Here is a 20170-nt window from a genome sequence, read left to right as displayed (position 1 = left end):
AATTCAGGCAGGCCAAAAGAAATTATAACACAAATATTAAAATGATTGATCAATGATCACCAACAACCATGAGAATTTCCACTGCAGTGTAATTCAACAACAATGATCAGGCCATTTCCAATCAAATGTGGGAAATTATCATTAGCTTTTTGTCAGCAAACAACAGGCAAACCCCAACATGAGTAGACCATTGTTTTATATGTCATTCATTCATTCATTCATTCATTGAACTTCTTAATCGCCCATCTGGCCAGTCACCTGGCCACTCTGGGCGATGTACAGCGATACAAATTTAAAATAATAAAATTCTACTTTAAAACGTCATATTTCTAAAAAAAATACCCTAACCCACCCCAAATGCCTGCCTGAACAGCCACGTTTTTAATGCGTGGCGGAAGCTCATTAAAGCTCAATATGCTATTATGTAATTATTGAACAATTCTGTTTATCTTCAATGTTATGCAGCAAAAAAGACTCTAGATTACCAACAAGTCAGAGAATCATAGAATAGTAGGGTTGGAAGGGGCCTACAAGACCATCGAGTCCAAGCCCCTGCTCAATGCAGGAATCCAAGTCAGAGCATCCCTGACAGGCGGCTGTACAGCCTCATTTTGAAATGCCTCCAGCATGGGAGAGCCCTAGGGAATTGGTTCCACTATCATACTGCTCTAACAGTCAGGAAGTTTTTCCTGATGTTCAACTGGAATCTGCCATAAAATACATACTGTTATAAAGGCTTATGCTTAATGCTTCGAAACACAAAAGGGAAGAAAAAGGTATGAAAGGCAAAGGCATACACACATGACTCAGGGGAAAATGCCTGTAATGAATTCTGGTCTGCATTCACCAACATATAACCATGGGGATTATCCTATGTTGCCCACATGCCAGTGGGACCCACTGCTAGCACAACAGGAGCAAGCAGTTGTTAAAGCAACCCCAAATGATCAGAAACACTCGTTTACAGAATGGGGAAGTTCAGCAGAGTTAGCAGAAGAGAGCTCCACTGACCTGTCCCAATCCAGAAAGGAGTATTTCCAGGGTTCCTTTATGAAGTGGTAACTCCCTATTGCGCAAGCGGTGGGTCCTGCCGGGGCAACACAATCAGCCGCAGTGCAGTGGTCTGTTGTGTCCTTCCGCATGTATTCATTAGCTCAGCAAGCAAATCCTATACATTCAGTTTAGCTAGCTGTCTCTGTACAACAGTCTTTGTGCCGTCTCAGGCAACTAAAGCTGCACCTAGTACTCCATCAGTATGATAGAAATAACCAGGTAAATGCCAATTGCCATGGAAAATACATGGAATATCAATGTTACTCTATGTTAACCAAAAATATGGCCTGGAACCCAATGCTTCAAATATGAATATGTGCAATTTGAGGAGGGCCTATACAGTTGTTCATTTTTAATGATGGATATACAATGACAATGGGAATATTTTAAAGTTGATTATCTCCAGTGGTTTTGTATTGGTGGTGATGTCCGCATAGAAAATTTATCACACTTGTAGAATATTCATTGCATAGCTTTTCTTGGCAGAAATATTTAAGTTGCATTTTAAAAAGCATTGCTAGTAGAATTGGGGGGGGGAGTAGTCTTCTGAATGGTAGTGATACATTTATTCTGCAGAGGCTTAGCTGTTTTACAGTGGCTGCATCTACAATGAGGCAGGAGGACTATTAATTGTACTAGTGACATCAAGTGATGCCTTTTTAATGCTTTACGTATGTGTTTGTTCTTCCACTGGATTGTTTGTTAAGGCCTTTACTCAAGTTAACAGTTCGTTTTTTCATTGTGACGATATTGTACTTTCTGAATTCACAATAAAATGCCCTATGTACTGCCTACTTTCATCAGGCCTGGTTAGCTGTAAGTAACAGTCAATATTAGAGATAATTATTCAATCAAGACCAATGCAGATTTAAATTTAGTGGTTTCAATGGGCTCTAGTAAGTAAGCCTGAGTTGGAGTGTGGCCAAAGTGAACAACCTCAATGTATTTTTGGTATTGTCCAACTATTATAGCATACCAAGTGCTCAAGGATATCAGGACTCTTATAGAGAGAGTCTATATTATAGAGAGAAAGAGGCCAAAGGCAGCATTATATAGTAGGCACCTGCTAACTAGACTCTGCTGCTTTTATAGCTCACATGGCTGGTCTATTTCTCAAAGTCATCCTGCATTCTTCAGGTAAGCATGGAATGTAGGACAAGCTTAGAAAGAAAAAAAAACACTTTGCAATGAACACCTAAGCCAGCTGGGGATATAAAACGTTTCCAAGCGCTGAAGCCAACAAACCTTCTGAAATGTACGATAACATTCAGAAGTCTCCTATGTGTGGAATACATGTGAATGTGACTTTTGTTATCCTTTGTTTAGCATATGTGCCAGGTGACTTTGGGGTCAACTCTGACAAAAATCAGAGAAACTAGGCACAACACAAGCTGTTAAAGGAGTATGGGTCTAAAAGAATCTAAGGAACAGAACAGATGGTAGACCAGGTTAACCTGAAACACAAACATCCACTCTTGGTGTTATTTACAAAAAGATTTCCAGTTTGAGAGAGTCCTGCAAGCAAGACTCCACATCATTATTTGTAGAGGGCTACGTAATAAACACAGTATGGAAAAATTGAAATTCATCCATTTAAAAAACAAACAAACAAACAAACAAACCTTGGCTTCTGGGCCACTGTTATCACAGGAACAGTATGACAGATACTGTTCTTTACAATTTTTCAGAGTTCTGTTTAGTCCTGTTGGAGAAAAAGCTTATGTTGGTGCAGCCATCTTGGTTGGGATGGCTAAGGATAACATTGGTTTTTTTACATGAAGGTAAAAAAAAAGTTTCTGTTAGACAAAAGCTGCATAAATGATTGCTCTGCTCCCTCAAATTCTGATGTAACAATAAAATTTTTAATGGAGAAAAAGAAATGAAATTATCTCTATGCAGTTTGCAATGCAATCCCTCTCACTACAGGTGATATATCTGTATCAGTAAATGGCAGCTTCTACTAATACACAGGGAATGGCAGTCATGGCGCCCTTTCCAGATTTAAAAAAAACCATTTCAACTATGGATAGGTAGGACCCGCCTAAGACATTTTGTTAGACTCATGGACACTCCTTTGCTTCCCTTGAAAATTTGCTTGAGCAGACACTTCCATATTCATGTTGAATATTCACTTTAGGCAAAAACTAGATAGCAAATGAGAGCTGTGTAGAAACAACAATGCCTCCACCCCCTGTACTTACTTTGCTAGTCCTTTTAACGTTCTCTCTACTTTCCTCAGCATTCTTTGAATGTTTCATCTTTGCTGGAATTTCCAGCTTCACTTCTCCTCCGATCCCAGCCAACACATATTTGTCTTTATAATGAACAAGCAAGAGCATTTTGGAGAGTAAATTATTATAAAGATGAAATGACAGAAACAAGGAAGTAAACTTTGGGAAGAAATTGGTGTATAACCTGTTAAATCAGTTTAACTAAGCCCCCAACTGTACATCTACCTGGTAATCTTTGGGGGTTTAGTTTAGCATCGGATTGCCGTGCTTAGCCATCTTAGACTATTTCAGCAAATTAGTTCGCAGAGGTCAGAGGAGAAAGCCCAGGTCTCAAATTCATGTCCTACTCCCATCCGCCCTCATCTGCCATAGTATAGTCATTGTTCCTCCTTTCTATGTTCAGCACTGCCACAGCTTCTGGTTGTTACAACCACAGTCATGGAGGGTGGACTGTAGCTCAGTGGTAGAGCACATGCTTCGCATGCAGAACACCCCAGTTTTAATCCCCGGCATCTCCAGTTCAAAAATTGTCAGGTAGACTTAGGTGATGTGAAAGACTCTTGCCTGAGAAACCCTGGAAAACTGCTGCCAGGCGGAACAGACAGACAATACTGGGCTAGGAAGCTAGTCGTCTGATTGGGTATAAAGCAGCTTCTAATGTATGTCATATGTTTCTGTAGGGATGGCGGAGAATTCCGCCACGGATTTCAGTGAGGCCAAATGCACTGGCATTCGGCCCCCTGAAATCCATGGCGGAATGGCCTGCCACCCCCCCGGCCCCCCGCAGATCCCCCCCCCCGGGACGAGACTTACCTGGGGCGGATGTTCCGGACAGCGGCGGCTCCAGCGGTGGCTTCAGCGGCAGCAGCAGCAGCAGCTGGTCTTTTGACCGGCTGCCACAGCTGCCATTTGCAGTCTGTGTTTGTTTTTTTTACCTAGACGTGATAGGCTACGTAAAGATTTACGTAGCCTAACACGACTGGGTAAAAAAAAAAAGGCGTATGCAAATGGCGGCGGCTACGGTGGCCGCCATTTGTGTTCCCTATTTTTCACCATTTTAGTCTACGTAAATATTTACGTAGACTATTACAGCGGGAAAAAAAGGGGAATACAAATAGCGTGAGCGCTATTTGCGTTCCTTTTTTATTCGCTGTTTTAGCCTACGTAAATATTTATGTAGGCTAGAACGGCGAAAAATGAAGGAATGCAAATAGTGCCCACTACGCTATTTGTGTTCCCCTTTTTTTCGCCATTTTATCTTACGTAAATATTTACATAAGATAAATAGGCGAAAAATAGGGAACACAAATGGCGGCTGCCATAGCCGCCACCATTTGCGTACGCTGGGTTTTTTTGTGGGGGAGGGGTTAGACATGATAGGCTACATAAATTCTTACATAGCCAGCACAGCTGCCTGGCTGGACACCAATGGTGGCCGCTATGGCGGCCGCCATTTGCGTTCGCAGCAGCCCGTCCGTGGCCGGAAATCCGGCTGCAGACGGCCCTGGCCGGCTGCTCTACAGTCTGGCCATGGAGTGGAGCCAGCCATCGACGATTCCAGGGGGGAGGACTGGATCACCTCCCCCCCATCCCCCCCCACTGCGAAAGATTCTGCAAAAAGGTAAGTGGGTTTCGTACATTCCTATGTTTCTGTGAGTACTTCATACAAGAATAAAGACCTGGGCCCCATTTACACGGAGACACTTTCTAACAGGTATGTTGCGAATTCCTGACTGGGTTCGGGAATTCATCAGGCAACCCCCGCACGTGACCCCTGAACTGTGCCCGCTGAGGCGCTGTCCTTGTTCACCCCCCACTCATGCCCACTCGCGCTCCCCAATACTCACCACGATCCCGTTCGGTGAGGGCCGTCATTTTCGCGCCTTTGATTTCTGTGAAAAACAAGAAGTTAAAAAATGCACATATTCAAATATGCGCAGTTTGGAGCTGGGAAAGCTAAATAAGCATAATATTAGAGGTATAATCCCTCTAATATTGCATTTTTTTAAACTCCCTGTTTTGTGCTGAAATCAAAGGTGCGAAAATGGTGGCGCTCACCGAATGGGTTTGTGGTGAGCCCAGGGAACTCACCGAACTCGTGGGTGGCTGGAGGACAGGTTTGGGGGGCGGTGCGAGCAGGGGCGCTGCTTCGGCGTGTGTCCAGAGAAACCAAACTAGGCTGGGTTCTTACATCCCTACTTCCCAATGCGATTCCATTTAAAAGAGGATTTTCAAGAAATGGAGTTAGCTCCTTCTGCAGCACGCAGAGACAGTACAGCAGTGTATACATTGACAAAAACCTGCTTTCGCAGGGAAAACGGCACTTGACACCACATTAGTTTGAGGTTGGGTGGGCGGAGTCCCACACGTGGAACAGAACGTCATCAGTTGCATAAGTGCAGTGCAGTGCAGCGAACGAGTGGAGGCTTGCTCCCGGCCCCTCTCCCTGCTCCGCTGCTCAGCGAAGTGGAATTGAAGGCAATGAGTTACTTCCGAGTAGACATGTTTAGCCCACACGTCTCCTCATGTCCACGCTTTCTCAGTGGGAGTAAGGGTCACTTGGGAGTGATTACCTTTTCAACTAATTAAACTTCTCCGCATCTACGCTGGTCCAGATAAGTGAAGATTTAAACCACCAGGCAAAGGAGTTCTCCCAACACTTCTCTCTGCTCCATAGTCAGTGAAGTGCAATTGAAGACAATGAGTTACCTCTGAGTAGATATGTTTGGCCCTCTCCCCTCCTTGTGTCCACCCTTTCATGATGGCATGGCAACTTTCCCTTCCACCAATCAGCGCTGCTCCCCACAGCCTGCCCCAAAGCCAGTTGAGGTCACAGAGACTTCCAAACTGCACTGAAGCTGCCATGATGGGAAAATCTGTCACAAAACAAGTTTGAAAAAAAGTGGGTTTTAAGGCATTAAAGCACGTGCTTGCTGCAGAAAGGGGCATACATCACGTGCCACAATTGTCAGGGAGCTGCAGTAGAGCTGGAGTAAATTGCTCATGTAGATGGGGCCCTGTTAACCATCAGCTCAGAAGGGAGGCATTTACTTCCTTTAGTAAAATGCTTCTCTTGTGCATTTAAAGAATGAATGTGCTGGCTGAGTTGGAGGGGAAGCAGTTCCCGGCCAGAAGCTTAACACACTCTCCTTTCCCAAACCAATAGTTATCCCTTTCAATAACAAAAAAACAAACAAACAAAGCCCCCCAATCCCCTCCACAAATCATCACTTTTAAATAGTAGTGTAACTGTTACCAAGACTCACAAAAGACATCCCCAGCAGCTGGCCCACATCACTTTGCGGTTTATCATCAGAGTAATTGCATCTCAGTTATGGATTATCGCTATGCATCATCCAAATGAGATGCCTCAATGATGTATTGATGAAGAAGCAGGGGTTGTCCAGGAAGAAAAGGATTGAGGAAGCAGAAAGCTCAATTTCTGAATGTGAAAGAGAAAAGATGACTCAGAATGGGAGAGGGGAAGATGTTATTAACTACTTCATTTAAACTGCTGGTGGTGCTGATGAATGAAATTTTCCACAGTGATTTCTCTGTCACTAATGTCATCTCTCTCTCCCTCTACAAAAGGCCCTTAGATTGCTTTCCTTCTTTTAGAAGGCATTGTTCCTATCCAAAGTAAAAGACAAAAATGTACTTTCTAAGAAGGCCCTTTAGAACCAGCAGTTAAAGATTATTATCCAGAGAGTTTGCAGATCAGGGTCCATGCCTCCCTCCAGTTCCTGAGTGGTAGACATCTTTCCACCTTTCCACTGACAATTTCCTGGTGCAAATGTGTTTATTTAGAAATATACAGGTTGGTTCATAAAATTCATAAAGAATAGCAGGGAACCACCAGCCGGTATAGGCAATGGTGGTATAGTAACAATGCAGAATCAGTTGCAAGCTACAAAGTCTAACTAAGCACATGCCAGGCGACTCTTGCCAAGCGTCTACTTTCAGCGCCCAAGACAATAATTTCATAAGTGCTTTTTCTCAGGCCCATAACAGTAGCTCCTGCACTGATCTGAAGAGTTCTTCACTTCAGAGAAGTGGTCTTATAATTAACCTGAGTTAAGATACGTTCTTATGGTAGACATTCAAAAGTTCATTGGCAAAGAAATTAATGAGAAAATGGTTCCCTTACATTAAAACCACAGGGTAAGAATTGAAAGGGGAACTTAAGTATTCCATGATAGGAGTCATTGCCCATAAACACCAGTTGACTTATTAAACCTTCTATTAATTTTCCTGGTCAATATTAACTCAACTGTCATTGCTCCAGTGACATGATAATGACTTCATCAGAACGGAGACAGAGAATGACAGTCTACCCAGTATCACATTGAAAAAATAATAGAATCTTCTGTGCTTAAATGCGTCTATACCTCATCTGCTCTGTGCATATATTTTTGCTGTTTACTATCCCTGAGAAACTGCTAATTTAGTTAAATTGCTCCTCTTCTTACATGATGCTATTTTGAGAATAGTCTACCAGTTGTGAGCTAAACCCCCAGAGTAAAGCAATCTGTCTAGGGACCATCTGCCAATTGTATCGTTGCACCAGCATAAAAGGTATACCATAAAAAGAATCAGAACTAACTTGGCTGAATGTCAGAATAATTTCCATCTGCATTTTCATAACAGCCTTGTAATACAGAGTTGCCCATAATGCTTTAGCATCTGAAGATGGAAACTTAAACTTGGAAAGTAGCCATGCTTTTCATTCTGTTACCCTTTTCTCCAAGTAGCTGGGATGGCACACTGACATCAATTTATCCTATAGTGCTTCTACGGAAAGCTTTCTTAGGAATCAGATAGTGTGGCATTAACCCTAAAGTCCACATGACTACAGTCCAACATACAATGGCTTGGACACAGAGTTCCTATGAGTGGAACTCCAAGGATGGGACACTCTCACTGGAGGAGTAGGAGACCTCTGTGACCCTTGAAAAACTGCTCCAGACAGTTCTATGAGAGGGGAAATCTACTCCAGAACCATTTGTGAGGTAGTATGGGGGGCTGCAGGGGGAAGATAATTAGTAAAAATCTCCCCCCCCACACAACTCCAGCAAGAACTCCTGCTGAATCTCAGTCCCTCTGTGAACAGAAGGAGCCCTTCCATGCCAACCCAATTTTAGCACTGAACTCTGTTGCACCACATTGTGCCATCTTTCTCAAAGGAATTTTCTCAGCCCACTCGTTCCCTGCTTTGGGAAGGAACAGAAGTTCTTATGTGAAAGCTCTCTTACGGCCAAATTAGATGGGACATCATTCACACAATTAGTAATTGTATAAACATTTTTAAAATGGTATATAGCAGCCAGGGAGTCTCAACAAAGATCAGAATCATGGCATGGGAAGGTAATAATTTGCCCTGCTGTGTGCTGATCCCTTTGCCCACACTGTGGTCCCAGACTGGAATGGGCTTCCCTCCCAATACAAGCAGCAGCCACAGGGATGCCCAATCCAGATTGGGATGGGGCGGGCAAAAGCTTCAAGACCCCTCCCCTACACAGATCATGGTCCCAGTCCAGGGGGCCAAGCCCAGCTACTTTAAAGAAACATTTATTTTAAAGAAACATTAACACCATTGCTAATTGCTGGACTACAGTCATGTCTAGTTTGGCCCTTAGCTGTTCTGGCAGCTGTTCCAGGAAAAGCTTCCATTTTATACACACAACCTTTCTGGTGGGCATTACGCATAAACAAGCATTCAGTGGATGAAACTGATCCAGTAGAAATAATGGTCTTTGTGTTTTTTGCCTTAGACACACACTCATAGACTAGCCTAACAGGGACAGCTAGACAGATATTACTGAAACATACATTGACATCCAATGGATAAAAATTAGGGCCTGGTTCTGATTTTATTTGTATCCATTCTAATTTACAGCATCATAATTAGCTGCATGCATAGAGCTATTGAATTCACATTTGGTGGCAGTAAACCTCCCTGGAAGGCTTATTAGTTTCATCATCCAAATACCCTGAGTACTCTAAATAGTTCAACAGAATTGGCATCATCTCCTTCATTTGGAATAATGCTCACAATTCAGAAGTGATTCAAACTGGCATGTGGTGCCTGTCAATGCAGCACCTAAGCTGAGCCACTGTAATTCGTCTTGGTTGGGAGCATTATGCACACCCAGACTAGGAAATAAATGGAAACTTTAATCTGTGCCAAGTTTAGCCACCAGAAAGTATAAACAAGGACCCAGCATGCAGAAATCTGACCTTGTTGGTGGGTTTTCAGAACTTTATGCCAAGCACAAGAAATATCTGCTTATGCTTCTGTTTGTTTTGCTGAACTTGTTTACATTATGAAAATATATATTTCCAGAGAGCAGATCATTTTGTATGGATTTCTCCTATTCCTATTTCACTGCCATTAGTCTTAGCAGCAACACTGCTATAGTAGATGCTCTGTCATGACTAGAGTTTGGTGTTGGCAGTGTCAGAGCCAAGGTTAGGTGACACAGTGCTGATTCAGAGACACAGGAGAGTCCAGAAAGAAGCTGAGATCACATCTGGAAAATGACAGAGCAAAGATTCAGGCACACAGGAACCAGTGTGGAAATGGAAAGTGCAGCTTAAAAGCTCAGTTGTTCTGGTCACATTAGCTCTTCCTATGCCCAGTGACTCAGAACTAAATGTGTGCAAAGCACCAAAATGTTGAGATTCTCGGAATTCCACCTTGAAATTCATTCCAACTGACATCCATATCATACTGCAATCATTGGGGGGGGGGGGTTATTTTCGAATGAAAATTCATGTGTATTGTCATGTGTATTATTTCAAATGTATGCATCAATTGTCCATATTTTTAAATGTATGCATTCTCCTCCCATTGATTAAAGTGTGTTCATGCGCATTTTCTTAAAGTACATATTTTTTATGTGCATTTTTCAAATGTGTGTATGTTGTTGAACTCATCTTTTGAGTCTGCAAATCACATTACAATCTCAGAGATGCACAGACTTTGACCATAGATTGTGTTCAGGTCCATGTTTGGGTCCAGAATGTACAAATTGGGTAAATTCGGTTCAAAAATAAACTGAAATGAATTTCTCATACATCTCTACTCAGAATGCAGCATGGCGCTCAGCCTTCCTTATAGTCCAGCTCTCACAGCCATACGTTGCTACTGGGAAAACCATAGCTTTGATTAGACGAACCTTTGTCGGCAAGGTGATTCTCTGCTTCTTACTGTGCTGTCGAGGTTTGCCATAGCTTTCCTCCCAAGGAGCAAGCATCTTTTAATTTCATGGCTACAGTCACCGTCTGCGGTGATCTTGGAGCCCAAGAAAATAAAATCTGTCACTGCTTCCATTTCTTCCCCTTCTATATGCCAGGAAGTGATGGCGCCAGATGCCATGATCTTAGTTTTTGTAATGTTGAGTTTCAAACCAGCTTTTGCACTCTCCTCTTTCACCCTCAACATGAGGCTCTTGAGATCCTCTTCGCTTTCTGCCATTAGGGTAATATTGTCTGCGTATCTGAGGTTGTTGATAATTCTCCTGGCAATCTTAATTCTGACCTGTGATTCATCCAACCAGGCGTTTCTCATGATGTACTCTGTATATAAGTTAAATAAGCAGGGTGATAATATGCAGCCTTGTCGTACTCCTTTCCCAATTTTGAACCAATCGGTTGTTCCATGTCCGGTTCTTACTGTTGCTTCTTGACCCTCATACAGGTTTCTCAGGAGACAGGTAAGGTGGTCTGGTACTCCCATCTCTTTCAGAATTTGCCAGAGTTTGTTGTGATCCACACAAACAAAGGCTTTAGCGTAGTCAATGAAGCAGAAATAGACGTTTTTCTGGAATTCTCTTGCTTTCTCCATGATCCAGCAAATGTTGGCGATTTGATCTCTAGTTCCTCTGCCTCTTCGAAACCCAGCTTGTACTTCCGGTAGTTCTCGGTTCGCATACTGCTGAAGCCTAGCTTGTAGGATTTTGAGCATAACTTTGCTGGTTGATAATCAAGTTTTGAATGAAAATAAAATGGCCACCACCTAAAACTGTTTTCCCTGTTTATCTTGTTAACCATTGCTCCTATGACAAAATTGACTACTATCAAAATTGTTTCTCACAAAATGGCCTACCAAAATTGTTATTGTGGACACTTGAGAGTTGGATCTTCAGATGACCCTGGGTGCCTCCGCTTTTGTGTCAGCCCTCCACTCAGCTCTAGGCCCACCTGTGGCCTCAGTACCAAAGGGTAGGAAGTTACCAGTCAGCTTTGCCCTCCTCCTCTGGTTCCCAGTCACTGAGACCTCCTGGACTCATAAGCATGGGGAATCTGTCCTCTTTGGCCAGCCCTCCTCTTCCATATGTAGCCCCATTCCAGCCCCCTTCTCCTGTTTCTCTATGATCCACTTCCCATGTGGCTGCTCTGGCTCCATCTCAGTAGTCTTAGGTCCTCCAGCCTTTACCAGCCACTTCTGGGTTCTTCCCCTGTCACTTCTTGCCTCTGGTGAATGCTCCTGGGTCTGTCTGCCTCCAGGGGCAGTGAGCAGGAGAGGCAACAGCTTGGAGGACTCACAGTTATTAATAATATTTTTTAGGAGTAACTAAATGTCCATTTTCTGTTGCAAGTATATCCAATACTATATAGTGAACTATTAATATAGAATCATAGAAACATAGAGTCAGAAAGGGCCTTGCAAGCCTTCTAGTCCAACCCCCTGCCCAGTGCAGGAAAAACCAGAGCCACACTGTACGCATGACTGGTCCTTCTAAGGGAGGAAAAAATACAAGTCATACTTGGCCAATCTGAGTAACCTGGAAAAAATTCCTCCCTTGCCCCCACGAAGACTGGATGCTAGGCTTGACCCCCCCCCCCTTCATGAATTTAACAAGTACTTCTTTGCATTCAATAGACAAAATGATGCATGGATGATTACTTTGTACCTTTTCCAAATGGTTAAACTGAAGTTAACTGATCCAGACATTTGGAAGCATTTCATGGAAGGGAATTGGGTGGTTAACAGAAGTGTGGTGCCATTCTGTGCTGTTGGAGGTGATGAAGCACTTGCGCATCAAAACAGAAAGCTGAAAGTCCAAGAACTAGTTGGTATAACACTTAATGACAATGATAGGAATCACTTTTTCCTTGCTAATCTGGAATTGACTCAAATTGCAAATGAAACAGAACAATGATTGAGAGCAGCACTTCAGAACAACAACAACAAAATCATGAAGTTTCCCTTAAAGTTCAACAACATCAGGATTCCAACATACTGAAACTTAAGGAAGTCTTTCAAACACTGACACACCCTTTTTGAGGTAAAAATGAAGAGCTTATTCACATTCTCACTCAATGTGTTTTCCCCAAAGAAGTGCAGGTTTCCTTTGACCATGTGGCAGAAGTTGATAAAGAATTGTTAGATAATTTCCTGCAGCAGCGAGTACAGACCAATAACATAAACTTCTGGGCCCCAATGAAAAAAAAGTGAACTGAAAACACGTAAATCAGTAGCAAAGAAAGTAAACATTGATCTGAAAGAGAAAACCATAGCTATGAAGACTAACATGTTTCTGATTTCAAGATTATTAATTGCATCAAGAAGCAGATCAGACATAGATGTTAAATCAAACTTAAGTCAGTATGAACTTTTATTTTTTCAAAGTGGTTAAAAGCGTGGAGATGGGGAAGAACCATGCTGCCTACAAGGTGGTGGGGGAAGGCGAGGGGAGTACGGTTTCTGGGAACTGAGCTCCAAGCCTTGGTTCCGAGCTTGGTTCCCAAACACTGAAAAATCCTATGGCCATCTAGACACTGTCTAGCAGCCATAGGATTGCTCTCCCTGGCGATATCCCATTCTTCCACCAGAGTCTGGCATTTATCTTGTTCATGGAATGAAAAGGTATGTTGATCTAGATCCTATCTACAAAGCACTAGGACCACTAAAAGCTTCTGCACCCCCTGGATTACATAGAGTCTGTATCTGGCACAGATGTAACAGGTTCATTTGCTAATACAGGGAAACTAAAGTGGTGGAAGGCATTTAAATTGGTGAACAGTGAGTTACTAAAAGGTTTGGCCAAACTGGGCACCACTCCCTCTCTACCTGAAGATCTCTGGGATGCTTCAGAAGCCTTTGTTTGCCAACTGTATATCCCCAAAACAACAGTGACTGATATAGGAGCTGTAAGGTGGTGGTTATTCACCAAAAACCAATGTCACAATGATAGCCTTCCTCCAACCAAAGGAACACTTCACCCAGTCCTACTAAGAGCTCACCTTCAGGCTCTCCAGTGGAATCATGATAACATTCAGCATCCTAATATTCCCACAGAACAGAACTAGGGTAGAGAAAAGTTGGTAATGGATATGAACCAGTTGTGGTCCAGAGTTTATACTCGAACTTTGTCACTGCTCCTACATACAAAGGAAGTGTTCTCCTCCATGCACCTGTCAGGCTAATGGTTTCAAGTGTACAGAAATTCACAATTGTGAAAGAGACCCTGATCGGTGTGACAATTTGGGGGAGGCTGAAGATGAAGAAGTAAATGACTTGAATGGTATTTCTGATGAGTGATGATGATTGTAGTGATCAAGACGATGGTAAATAAATTTATTGTTTGACCACATGTAATAAACAAAACTATTTTGGATCTTAACTTGACTTTTTTCCAAACACAAAAGCCTTGGGTCTGAGATGACTTTAAGTATGTTGTTTCTGATGGCCTTTCTCAAACATCTGTGCAAACTATAGCTCATTACTTTTTTCATTTTTAAATCCTTAAGGTGCTGGACTACATTACATAACTTGGGTAATTTAGCCACCATTTTGCTTTTACACTTTGATGTCTGCACTGTTTTGGCAATATATGCCTTAATAAACCATTTACAATGCAAATAATAACAAAAATAGGCTGTACTAACTATTGTCCAGTAACAATTAATGATTTTTTAAAAAATTCTGACCACCATTTTATTTTCTCCCTGTAACTCATGACTGAAAAGGTTCTAAACCTATCACCATTCAAAACTTGATTAGAAGCAGAAAACCAGCTAGGGAGGCAGTTGGACCATTGGATGACAATGGAGTTAAAGGAATACTGAAGGAGGACAAGGAGATTGCAGAGAAGCTGAATGAATTCTTTTCATCTGTCTTCACTGCATAAGATATAGGGCAAGTACCTGTGCCCGCACTGATGTTTTCAGGAATGGAGTCTGAAGAACTGAGGCAAATAGTGGTGACAAAAGATGAAGTTTTCAACCTTATTGACAAATTGAAAGCAAATAAATCACCTGGCCCAGATGGTGTGCATCCGAAAGTTCTCAAAGAACTCAAATATGAAATTGCTGATCTTCTAACCTAGATATGCAACATGTCCCTAAGATCAGCCTCTATACCAGAGGACTGGAAGATGGCCAGTGTAACACCAATTTTCAAAAAGGGATCCAGGGGGGATCTGGGAAATTACAGGCTGGTTAGCTTAACGTCTGTTCTGGGTAAATTGGTTGAAGGCATTATTAAAGATAAAATTAGTAAGCATATAGAAGGACAAGCCCTGCTGAAAAAGAATCAACACAGCTTCCTCAAAGGTAAGTCCTGTTTCACTAATCTTTTAGAGTTCTTTGAGAGTATCAATAAACATGTAGACAGGGGTGATCCAGTAGACATTGTTTAGTTGGACTTCCAAAAGGCTTTTGACAAAAGTCCCTCACCAAAGACTCCTGAAAAAACTTAGCAGTCATGGAATAAGAGAACAGGTCCTCTTATGGATCAGTAACTGGTTAAAGAACAGAAAGCAGAGAATAGGAATAAATGGTACATTCTCCCAATGGAGGGAAGTAAATAGTGGGGTCCCACAGAGATCTGTATTAGGATCAATGCTTTTCAACCTGTTCATAAATTATCTGGAATTAGGAGTGAACAGTGAAGTGGCCAGGTTTGCAGATGACATCAAATGATTTAGGGTGGTTAAAACAAAAAGGGATTGTGAAGAGCTCCAAAAGGATCTCTCCAGACTGGGAGAATGGACATCTAAATGGCAAATGCGGTTTAACGTAAGCAAGTGTAAAGTGATGCACATTGGAGCAAAAAAATCCCAACTTCAAGTACAGCCTGATGGGATCTGAGCTAGTAGTGACTGGCCAGAAAAGAGATCTTGGGGTTGTGGTGGACAGCTCAATGAAGATGTCAACCCAGTGTGCAGCCACTGTGTGTGTGTATGTATGTATGTGTGTGTGTGTATATATATATATATATATATAAAGGCAAGCTCCATGTTAAGCATAATTAGAAAAGGGATTGAAAATAAAACTGCCAATTTTTACTGCCCCTATATGAATCTATGGTACGACCACACTTGGAATACTATGTACAGTTGTGGTCACCACACCTAAAAAAAGATATTGTAGAGCTGGAAAGGGTGCAGAAGAGGGCAACTAAAATGATCAAGGGGCTGGAGCATCTCCCCTATGAGAGAAGGTTACAACAGGTGGGATTGTTGTTTAGCTTGGAAAAAAGGATGGTAAGGGGAGACATGATAGAGGACTACAAAATTATGCATGGTGTGTAGAATGTGGATAGGGAGACATTTTTCTCCCTCTCTTAAAATACTAGAACCCGGGGTCATCCTATGAAGCTGATTGGTGGGAGATTCAGGACAGATAAAAGGAAGTACTTCTTCACACAGCACATAGCTAAACTATGGAATTCACTACCACAGGATGTAGTGATGGCCACCAATTTGGATGGCTTTAAAAGGGGGTTAGACAAAAATTCCTGGAGGAAAAAGCTACCAATGGCTACTAGTCTTGATGGCTATGTGCTACCTCCAGTACCAACAGCAGTGAGCCTATGTACACCAGCTGCTGGGAAACATGGGTAGGAGGGCGCTGTTGCACTCATGCCCTGCTTGTGAGTTCCCAGTCGACAGCTGGTTGGCCACTGTGTGAACAGAATGCTGGACTAGATGGACCCTTGGTCTGATCCAGCATGGCTCTTCTTATGTTCTTATGTTCAGATGGGGCAGCTGAGCAGTGGAAGAAAAAAAGTGTAAACACTTGTAAGACACATATCCATCATCACTATAAGCATATCCTTTATATACTGCACATAATGGGGGACTCAGTGGTCTGTATATACCTGCAGGTAGTGTGGGATTCATTGGCTTTTTCCTACCTTCTTTCCTGGGGCTCTATTTACACTTAGCAAAAAGATATTTTCTTATAATGAGACTGTCTCACTTTGCTCACAAGACAAAATAATAATACAAGAGGTCAATACTCATGAGATATATCTTGATGAAGCAATCAAAACCTTAAAATAGCAACGCACTTTCTGATTATTTCCCTACTGAAGCAAAATAATGAGACAAGAAAATGTATTCCTGATAGTAATAAAGGCACCTGCACAAAGTGGGCAGCTCCCATTTCATCTAGAGATAATGTTTCTTTCCTCATCTTCCCTGTGTATTCTCAGATATCCAAATTAGTCCCTAGTTAGCTACTAAGCAGGAAGCTTATCAGGGACCACTTTGTGCCTTTTGAGATAATTCTACACTGACAAATTCATACACTCCAGAGGGATAGTGGGGGGGAAAATTGTTTCAGTTCATTTTTGACCAGAATTTATCCAGTTTGCACCTTGTGCAACTGAATGTGGACTTGAAAGCCATTTATGGTCAGAAGTCGATACATTTTTGAGCTTGGAATGCAGTTTGGGCCACAAAATAATGTATTTGGAAAATGTGCTTGAAAAACTGAGTACATTTTAAAAATGCACACATACACATACTTTATTCAATGGGGAAAATGTATAAAATTGAAAAATGTGCACAAAGAATACATACATTTTGAAAAATGCCCACAGAAATATGCACGACTTTCCACACGGCAGGGGGGGAGGTCACAAGCCAATATGGACCCAGGTCAGAATAAGCTTTGAGGTGAAAACTGGAGAACTTTGACAGGCCCAAGCTTGTCAGCTCCATGCATCCCTAACTCTCCAACATCTCACATTTTAAAATCAGAGACGCTCCTGTACATGAGAACCTGGATAGGCCTAGGGGCCTTGGGGCTGGAACCAGTTGCCTCACTTGGAGGACAATGGCAGGCCATGCAAGGAATAGCTTCAACATAATTCTCAACATAGCTCAAGGAAAAATTAGAGCAATCAAGTAATTACATTAATAAAAGAGGCTATTTCGGGAGGTGCAAAACTTGTCCAGATAAATTCTGTAATCTATGGTGAGGGCAGGGGTAGATGAATCAGGTTAATGCTACAGTAGAAAAAGTAAACTCTGTCTGAGTTAAACTGATTGTTTGCTTTCCCCTCTAAGTGTTTCCTGTCAGTCATTTTTCAATTCCGTTTGTCACATAACTGGCCCAATAAGAGTTCTCCATTTTTTTCTTTTGCCATTGCCTCGGTTGAGCCATATAAAATCACAAAGTACTCCCCACCCCCCAAGTCGTTGAGACCTAGTTCTCACATTATCACAGTAGTTCAGGGAGGATTATGCAGTTTTGAATCCCAGACTGCTGATGTAAAGTAAGAAAATAATCTAATAGATATTCTTCATGTTATTGGTGAAAATGCCACATGTCCGCAGTGGTAACTTCCAATTCAGTCAAATAATGAACTGCCAGTTCTAGGAAACTTCAAAGGGTTGGCATGTTCTTGGGGAGTTGTTTATGTGCTGCCTATATACAGAGGGAAGCACCTATAGCATCTCCAGTAGAAAAATAAATACATCTAGTGGTGGGGGAGTTGTTTCTTTTTGTGGTGTTAAAGAGAGCTGAATCATGTGCCAAATCCCTCTTTTTCAATTCTAAGCCAGCTTTGCATTGTTGAAAGAATGTAGAGGACAAACCAAATGACTTTAATATCCTTAGCTCATGGTGCTTTGTCCATTTAAAACTTGTTGAGACAGGGAATACTTTGAGATTATGGCTATTACTGCTCTTCTGTGATATGTTCACGTAGAACCCTTTTCCGAAATGTGAGCAATGACATTCATGCTTCTGTCAGTAATTTCTCTTAAGCCTGTGAGTTAACTGAAGAGTCATTATTGCATAAGGATGCATCAGTCAAAAACAAATATAAAACCGCAACTTTCTGTCACATATCCATATATTAGATGTTTTGAATGGCCTTGTTGAAATGGGATATAAAATATAACACTATCATGTCAGATTGATAGGGCAAGTCCTTCAAAAGCAGGCCACCCAGAAAAGGACGGAGTTGTAAACATATTACACCCGGGATTCACTGTTTGCCATTCCACTACCACAGGGTTGGGCAGCCTCAGGTCCAGGGGACAAATTCATCCTTTCTGGGTCCCAATCCAGCCCTCCACTGTTCCCTAGATGGCCATGCCCCCCTTTCCTGGTCATACCCCCTGTATCTGACTGCCAGTGATTTAGTGGTTTTCTAGATTTTGCACATTTTTGTCCTATCCTAAAAGGTTGAAATGCCTTTGCTTAGGCTTAGTTACTGGCAATAGGAGTGTGAAGAAATCCCATGTATATAACTGTTGTTGTTCTGTAATGTTTCCTTTGTGTGGCCTCTGAGAGGCAATAATGTATCTGAGTAGGCCTGAGGCCTTGCTTTGTTACTGTCAAAGGCCTGTGTAGTACTTGTTTAGTGATGTTCTGAAGGAGGAGAGAGAGATGATTGTTTTGAATATTTATAGATGGGGCCTGGATCAGGTAAATTCTAGGGATGTGCACCGCTTCGGTCCGAAGCCTGAATAACGAATTGAAGCGAGCTGTTTCAAAGGTCCCTCTGTTTGGTATGAGATGGAGCAGAATAGTAACAAAGCACCCCTGCGCAAAGCAGCTTGTATATGAAGCACCTCATACAACTCAGTGATTCATTCTGAGCAACCCAGACAGCCGGGTGCCAAAAGTATCAACTTCAGAAAGTACAGCAAAGGGTTGAGGAAGAGAAGGAGGGGGGGAGGAGGGAGGAAGGGAACTTTGGTGAATGGAAATTCTAGTTGTCAAATCAGGGCTGAACTTAACCCAGCAATCTCCAATCAGAGACAGTGGTGGAGGACAGGGGAAGATGGAATAACTGGAGAAAAACAGCTGTGTTTCAGCGACAGAGAGGTGTTACTTAGGGATATGAGAAGTGAGAAAGCCCCCCCCCCGCCCCTATTCCACTCACCAGTTCCTCCACCTCTGCAGTGATCACCATGTTCTTTAAAAACATGGCAATCAGAAGTCTATGCGCAAATAGACGTATATGCAAAAAGAGCTGTGAATAGCCCAGGCAGGAGGAGGAGGTGAGGCTCACATCCCCGCTGCTTGCTAGCTGTTTCCTCTTCATGAGCAGGAGACAGCTAGCGGTCCTTGAGGATGTTTCCCCCAGCAATTTACCCCCTCAATTGACAAGGCACAGCGCCCCTTCATTATAGAGATCCTGAGGGTTAAAAAGGGGACTGGTTTCCATCTTTGTGTTGGAAGAAAGTAAAACAAGGATCCATGAAATCAAAAAGGGATCCTCATGGTTTCATATGGTTTTTAAAGGGGAGACTCCCAAAACCACCATCCAATCACAGAGCACGTCTGCTTCCATGGACTGAATCAGAAAAAATCACAGATCTGCCACTCGTGGGTGCAGCCATGGTACAAAAACAGGGATCTGAGGCAGGGATCCTCTTGATTTCATATGATTTTTCACACCATTTGAGGTGAAGCAGAAGGTCTGGGATGGGATCTGCTGGAAAGCAGCAGATCTGGGATTCTTGGTGTGCATACTTGGACAAAGATCTGTTCTGTGCTTTGATCAGGGGGGAGTTGGGCGGGGGGGACCCAATGTAAAAATCCAGAGGATCCATATTGAATTGGGTATCTTATCCTTGGGTTTATAACATGAAGGTGCTATGAAGCCCCAAAATGTTTTTTGTCACTCCGTCCAT

This window comes from Heloderma suspectum, chromosome 1 (assembly GCF_057233095.1).
Source record: "Heloderma suspectum isolate Gila_16-S chromosome 1, 16-S_ref, whole genome shotgun sequence".
In the NCBI taxonomy this organism is placed as follows: Eukaryota; Metazoa; Chordata; class Lepidosauria; order Squamata; family Helodermatidae; genus Heloderma; species Heloderma suspectum.
This window is presented reverse-complemented; position numbering follows the sequence as displayed.